Consider the following 7,673-nt stretch of genomic DNA (forward strand, 5'->3'; position numbering starts at 1 on the left):
ATCTTTGTTTGGTACAGATCCCTGCAAAAATCACACCATAATCATTTTAATATGTTTTTCAATTAAAAGAAGAATAATGATTTAAAAATGAGCATTCCCTCTAATATCACAAATCATATCGCAGCTGCAACATCAGTCAAAATAATCACAATTAGATATTTTTTTCAATATCATTCAGCCCTATCTTGAAGCATAAATTCTGACATGGAGGTTGTCAGGTTGCTACAGAAATACTATCTGTAGTGTCCATAATGATCTATTATAATAGTTACATACATTAGACAATACATCTATTATAATAGTTTTGCATCATGAATATAAATATTTTAGCAGAACAGTTTGTCTTCATCCTGACTGAATCATCTTCCACCAGGTCAGTTTACAGTAGATACAATCTCTTACTTTGTGTCTGAGGGTCCAGGTTCATTACTGAATATTTCAGGTAGACCTTTGGACTGGTCACTCTTCATGGACAGACAGCTGGATACTGGAGACTCGCCTCTGTCCTCCTCTTCCTCCACACAAAAATGAATCTTGTGGACTTCAGTCAGTCTGAGGGGTAAACCAGTAACACTGACTGTGAGATTAGAGAACAAGATTCAAGAAAAACCTTTCTTCAAGAGTCACAGCAATAACAGAAAATGGGAAATACCACACACAAACAAGTTAGTATCTCCCTGTTTCCTTTCCTCTCTTTATATCCACAGAAGTTCATTCTGACTTTTCTCCCCTCTACAATCCTCAGGGAGGAAACTGATTGAAACTTTCATGGTAAAATAAGAATGTTTTATTAACACTCACCCTGCATCAGATATCAGTTTTTATCTGTCTGTCTGCTCCGTTGTCTCAAAATGGAGTCTGAAATAATTGACTGAAACGTGGATGTAATACAAAAGGCTAAAAAATGGGTTCAAGTTGGAGCCCACAGCTAACTTGTTGAATACATGGCTATGCTATACATCCTGTTTATATCCTCCTAAAGCATTATGGGAACTGTTGCTCCAAAACTGAGAGCATGATTATCCTTCAAATCAGTGATGTGCACGTATGTCTGCTGCAGCCAATAGCAAACAAGCTGTTCAGTAGTATCCTGCTTTCACCAGCAGATTGCAGTGTTATACTAGTGGTGTTAGGAATTGACATTGACAGCCATGCTGCATGTTAACTCATTCTGGTTCCTTGTGCATATGTAGTCAGAGATGTACCTGCACAGGTGACTCAACAGTCAACAAGTGTCAACAGTATGATTGTATGAAGATTCTGTATATATGAAATGAATGAGGTGGACAACAAATTTTGTGTGTTTATTTTGTATCATAAAGAATGAATTACTGAATAACTAGCCGTCACTGATGTTAAATCTTTGTTTTGAAATCAAATACCACTAAACTGTAGGAGGTAACGAAGGGAATACGTTTTGATTCTCTGTTAAAAGATGCTGAAAATGAAAATAAAAAGTGTCTATACATTATGAAGGTCACCTTTCAATGACACTGTGTACAACTAAAGAAAGACTCTTGACTGTGTGTACAAGAGTTGTTTCTGTGGTGCATTCACGTGCTAGTTTGATAAAATTGACATTAGTGTTCAGTGTTGCATGTTTTCACAAAAGTTGAAGTTACCTTTACCTACCTTTAGAGTTTAAAAGTTGAAAAGCAAGATACAAATTTGGTTGCTTCATCAAATAAAAAAGCCACTGTTTCTCAGTCAGTTTCACAAGTTACTAGAACACCTGGATGATGTTCTGAGGTTGCTACAGAAATACTATGTGTAGTGTCTATAATAATCTATAATAATAGTTACATAAATTACACAATACATCTATTATAATAGTTCTGCATAATGAATAGACATATCTTAACAGAGCAGTTTGTCTTCATCCTTCCACCAGGTCAGTTTACAGTAGATACAGTCTCTTACTTTGAGTCTGAGGGTCCAGGTTCATTACTGAATATTTCAGGTAGACCTTTGGACTGGTCACTCTTCATAGACAGACAGCTGGATACGGGAGGCTCTGCTCTGTCCTCCTCTTCCTCCACACAAACATTCATCTTGTGGACTTCAGTCAGTCTGAGAAGTAAACCAGTAAAACTGATTGTGAGATTAGAAAGCATGATTCAAGAGAGACAAGTCAGTACAAGAGTCACAGCAAAGACAGAGAAAATGGGGAATACCACACACGAGGAAGTTATATCCACGGAAGTTCATTCTGACTCATCTCGCCTCTTCAGTCCTCAGGGAGGTAACTGACTGAGACTTTCATGGTAAAATAAGAAATAAGAATGTTTTATTAAAACTCACCCAGCGTTAGACGTCTGTCTGCTCTGCTCCATCATCTCAAAATGGAGTCTGAAATAACTGACTGAACACTTTCAGTTTCAGTAATGTTACTGCCACTTGCAGGACATTGCATGACGAGTGTGTGTGTGTGTGTGTGTGTATGTGTGTGTATGTGTGTGTGTGTATGTGTGTGTGTGTGTGTGTGTGTAAAAACTGAGAGAATGATTATCTTTCAAATCAGTGATGTTTACACATGTCTGTTTTGAAATAGAGCTATTGGCTGGTGTTTGGTACCAACTGGTATCTCTCAGAATAACTTGACACCAAAGACCAGCCAGTAGCAGACAAGCTGTTCAGTAGTAGCCTGCTTTTATTAGAAGATTGCAGTGTTATAATATTGCTGTTAGAAATTGTGATTGACTAACCTGCAGCTAATCTTACTGATTTGATACATCACAACATCACTGAGTGGAGACAGATTACAGAGTAAACTCAATTGTATCACTTGACTTAATTGACGGTCTGAACAACAAAAGAATCATAAACAACTTTCTTCATTTATAAGAAAAATTCTTCTTTTCATCATCTGTAATTTCCCACATTAACTTTTATTTTGGATAAAATTAAAGTCAGGGAGAGTCTGTCTTTCAGTAAGAAACAAATTTTAAACACATTCAATTTTACATGATGTATTGTAATTTCCATTCAGTCACATATGAGGCTGAAAATTCCTGGGTGTAGGGTTTGATATGAGTTACATAGTTTCCTTGAAACGCTTAGCCTAATAAATATTTTCCAGTGTTCAAAAGAAACTCTAATCATATTCTGGGTTATTACAAAATTAATTCACAATCACAATATTACGTGACGCTTCAGAGGAAAGGACGTCTCATCTTTCTAAAAACAAATTTCCTCGATTCCTCTCTCCTCGCATAGTTTCCTTGCGTCTCTCCTTGCATCCTCAGTGGGAGGAATTAACGTAAGGAAAAGACGCAAGAGAAACGTAGATGCAATTAAGAGACTTGAGATGTACCTGTGGTCTAGATGTGAAATCTTCCTTTTTTGCATTTTCAGAAATAGAAAGTGGGTTTCATTCAACGCGAAGGCTTCACCTAAAATGCCTAATACGCTTTCACAACAGTAAGAGCTGCAAAAAAAAAACAAAAAACGGAGAATCGGTCGCTCAGCTCTGTAATTTAAGTTTCCCTTAACTTTCTCCTTAACTGCCGAATCAGAAGCTGACTTCCGTGTCGTCAAGAGGAGGTGTGTAGAAGCTGTTCTGTTAGCTAATGGTCACTTGGAAGGTCAGCTAAAAATCTCATGTAGGTTAATTTTCTGTTTGTATTTCGGCGTGTAGCCACTTTACAAACTTGGCTATAATGAAGCAACACAACCTGTCCGCGGGGAAGCGTCTGACGAAGCCAATCTTGTTTGGGACGCTGATTGTTGGACTAGCGACTGCTTTCTTTAACAGGTGATTTATCGCATGTTCTGTGTTTCTTCGCTTCATTATCATCTGGAAATCTTGAATATTTAACGTTAAATTGGCTGTTTTAAGTGCACCTTGGTCCTCTGTCCTTCACATACTCCTGCATGCTGACAGTTGGTGCCATCTACTGTTTATTTATTAAAATATTAACGGACAGGTTCACAATTTCTCAAGTATGTTTTAAAACAACAGTCAGGTGTCCATATGAACAGTGAAAGAGATTTTCCTCGCTGTAATCATTGCTCCTGTTCACACTGGCTATTAAAAGATCCCCTTCAAATGTGCTTTCAATGTAAGTGATGGAGGCCAAAATCCAGTGTCCAAACAGTCATTTAAAAGTTGATGTGAAGTTTATATGAGGCTTCAGCAGTCTGAGTTAGTCATATCAAGTGGATATCTGACACATTTACAGTCTTTTTAGCATCAAATTCCCTCTTTGTGTTTCCTCGGACAGTGTTTCCCTGTTGAGCTGCAGTGGAAGTATAGTAACTAAAAGAGGAACTTTGGCACTAAAAAGACTGTAGCGTTGAAAGATATCTACTTGATTTGACTCATTTGGACGCTGAAGCTTCATATTAGCTTCAGATAAACTTTTAAATATATTTTTGCACAGAAGGAGGACTGTGGATTTTGTCCCCCATCACTTACATTGTAAGTGCATAATAAGGGATCTTCTAATGGTCAGTATGAACAGGAGGAATGATTAATAGTTGTTGTTTTTTTTTTTTTAAATTAAAATATATCAACAGACGTACAGATATCATTCAGTATCTGGATACAAGGTGCTTATTTTGCATACAAATATTCCAAATTATGTAAAATACAGAAATAAGTAATAGTGTACAAGTAAATTATAGATAATAGATTAAAACCAATTGGAATACATCAACAGCAAAACAAACAAAATATTTTTTGTGAATGCATAAATTAATTTCCACCAAAAAAACATTTACGTTAGGGGATAACTGAGAAATAATTTAAAGAGGTACTCCAGTGTTTTGGCACTGCACTTAAATAAAGTTGGGGGACAGATTGAAAAATAATTTATGGTAGAAATCTTGCAATGTTGCAGAGGCTGAAAGTTCCTATTCATGGGCTAAGCTCCAAAAGTACTAGATCCTACACAATTCCCAATTCTCATAATGCAACTTGATAGTGTCTTTTGTTGAACCCTTCCTCCAGTTCTCTATACAGAGTTGCTGTTAGAAATTTGTCCCCAAAGCGATGCCGGGTTGACCCTGATGACATCACGATGACATCGCAATGACATCATCAGGGTTATTTTTTCAGTTTAAAAAGCTGCAGCAGAGCAACAGAAAACAGAAAACCGATTTCATACAACAAGTAAACTAATCTTCATGTGTAAAATGAATGGTTGAATAGCCATTTAAAAGTATGACACTGACTATAAATCACACAGTTATTATTACATTCAAACTTAGGTAACAGAATCCCAAGTTTAATCAAAAAATAAACTTCTGTATGTCTGTCCAAAAGTTAGACGTTAAGGGGCTCCATACAAAAACTACATTTTTCTAGAGCTGCAATGATTAGTCAATTATTCAATTAACCGGTAGACAGGAAATTAATTGCCAACTATTCTCACAATTGATCAATAATTTTGAGTCATTTTTAAGAAAAAATGTCAACATTTTCTGACTCCTGCTTGTCAAGTGTGAATATTTTCTTGTTTCTTTAGTCTTCTATGATGTAAACTGAATATCTTTGAGCTTGTTGACTGTTGATCAGGTAAAAACAAGACATTTGAGGACATTGCCTTGGAGTTTGGGAAACTGTCTAATAATAATAATAAGAAGAAGAAAATAACCAACAAATTAATCAACAACAAAAATAATTGTTAGTTGCAGCCCTACATTTATGGTTGATGTCAATAGATTTTTGAAAGTCGTATTACAGGAGTTGATATTATGTAAAATCTTCAGATTTCCATTTTCTGATTTGAAATACAAAATAATTTGAAATGTCATAGCCATGCCTTACAGCAGTCAGTGCCGTTTAATTGTGAATTCTTCCTTGTTCATTGATGTGATGCTCTTTCCTCCATGCAGGCACAGGTTCTTTGAGGATGTGGCAGAGATCAGGGCCCAGGAGCGAGCACGCAACGATGCCAAGAGGATGGAGATCCTGGAGAGGAGACAGAAGCAGATAGACGAAGCGGCAGAGAAGAAGAAAGGAGGGAGCAGCTGAGCACAGCAGACCTGAACTATTACTGACCCCACTGTTGTACCACAAAATACTTCTGGGCCAGAATATAATGTTGAGCAGCTCTTCAGACGTGGACACTACATATGCGCGACTGTACATAACCTGATACACTTGTGTAAAGAAGATCTTAATATATAACAAGGTTTTTAAATACCGCTGGACCTGCTTTCACCGAGAGATCTATTAATTCATCTTCACACATCAGGTTCCAGTAAATAAGAAAGCACAGTGTATGGTTTGTTACAGTGCTGAAAACGTCTGTTGTGCAAGAAGCCAAACTGTTTATACTCTGATAAATGCAGCATCCGTGCATGACATCAGGATGACTTCAAACAGATGAATGGAAAATGTAAAGTGTTTTGTGTCTATTTTGAGACATGATTATTAGTGATTAAATGACCAAAGTGCTAAAAGTCAGATCAGCTCCTTTTTTATTGTACTTACATGTTTGTCCAGCAAGGGGCGCTGTTGATTACAATTTAACAGCCCTTATCAGTGTTTTGGCAAGTTTCTAGCATACATACATGTTTTTGTGTTTTTACCTCCGGTGGCTATAAATCATCTTTACATTTTTGCTGACCATTTCCAAATGCATGCTGTGTTGTTTTAGATGTTCAAATATATTTTTTCCTTCGCTGGCAGATTCTTGCTTAAGTTGTCAAATCTATCAAAATAAACATCAAGTGTGCATTCATTTTTGTCAAAGTTACATAATTGTTGTGAAGCAAACCAGTGCTGCAATAAGCAACAATAATATAACTTTGACATAATGCAGGTTTAATGTTCTCTGTGATGGATTAGATGATTCTAACAAGTTTAAAGATTCTGCTGATTTTCATGTTGTACAGAAATGAATGTAGACAAATGGCTGCCTGGAACAAAAGGAAGAAAACCCCCAAAAATGTGAAACACACCAGCATGATTTACAAAATGTAAATAGAAAACAAAAGATATTTTCATTTAATCTCAAGTCTTGGGTACATTAATTGAGTACAATCAGATCAGTGTAACTAAACAAACCTGTGAACACATATATTAGGGTCAATATTAGTTATCAAAAAAGTTTAACCATGTTTAATTTCATCTTATGATGAAACAATTACTTGACTGTCTGATTAGTCAGTTGATAAAAGATGAACAAATTTAATAATTGAGTTTGTTTTTGTACTTTTAAGTAATTTATAAAGGGGAAAAAAATCCAAATATTTGGTGCTTCAAGCTTCTCAAATATGAGGATTTGCTGCTTTTGTCTGTTTTATATAATTGTAAATGACTGTCATTGAGTTTTAGACTCTTGTTAAGACAAACCAAGACTTTTGACAACATAAAATTGGGCTCTGGGAATTTGATTTAGTTAGAAAACAATAGGTTTTCTGTCATTTTGGATACTAAATTAATCAATTAACCCCCCAAAATTAATCAATAGATACTGAAAATATAACAAAATAATAGTAGCAGGTCTAATTTCCTCCACAGTAAGAACCAGTCAACATTACAAAAGTAATAGATGGAGAATAATTATATATTTTATTAAAACATGCCATAAAAGAAATCTGACATAAATCAAACCTACGAACAATAACAAACAGGCAATATTGCACTTGAATAAAAATGAAAAAACAAACAGATTAAGTTCACACCCTGGATCAAAGTGCTTACTGAAAAGTGTACAGTACTA

Source organism: Thunnus albacares, chromosome 20, assembly GCF_914725855.1.
Source record: "Thunnus albacares chromosome 20, fThuAlb1.1, whole genome shotgun sequence".
NCBI classification, from domain to species: domain Eukaryota; kingdom Metazoa; phylum Chordata; class Actinopteri; order Scombriformes; family Scombridae; genus Thunnus; species Thunnus albacares.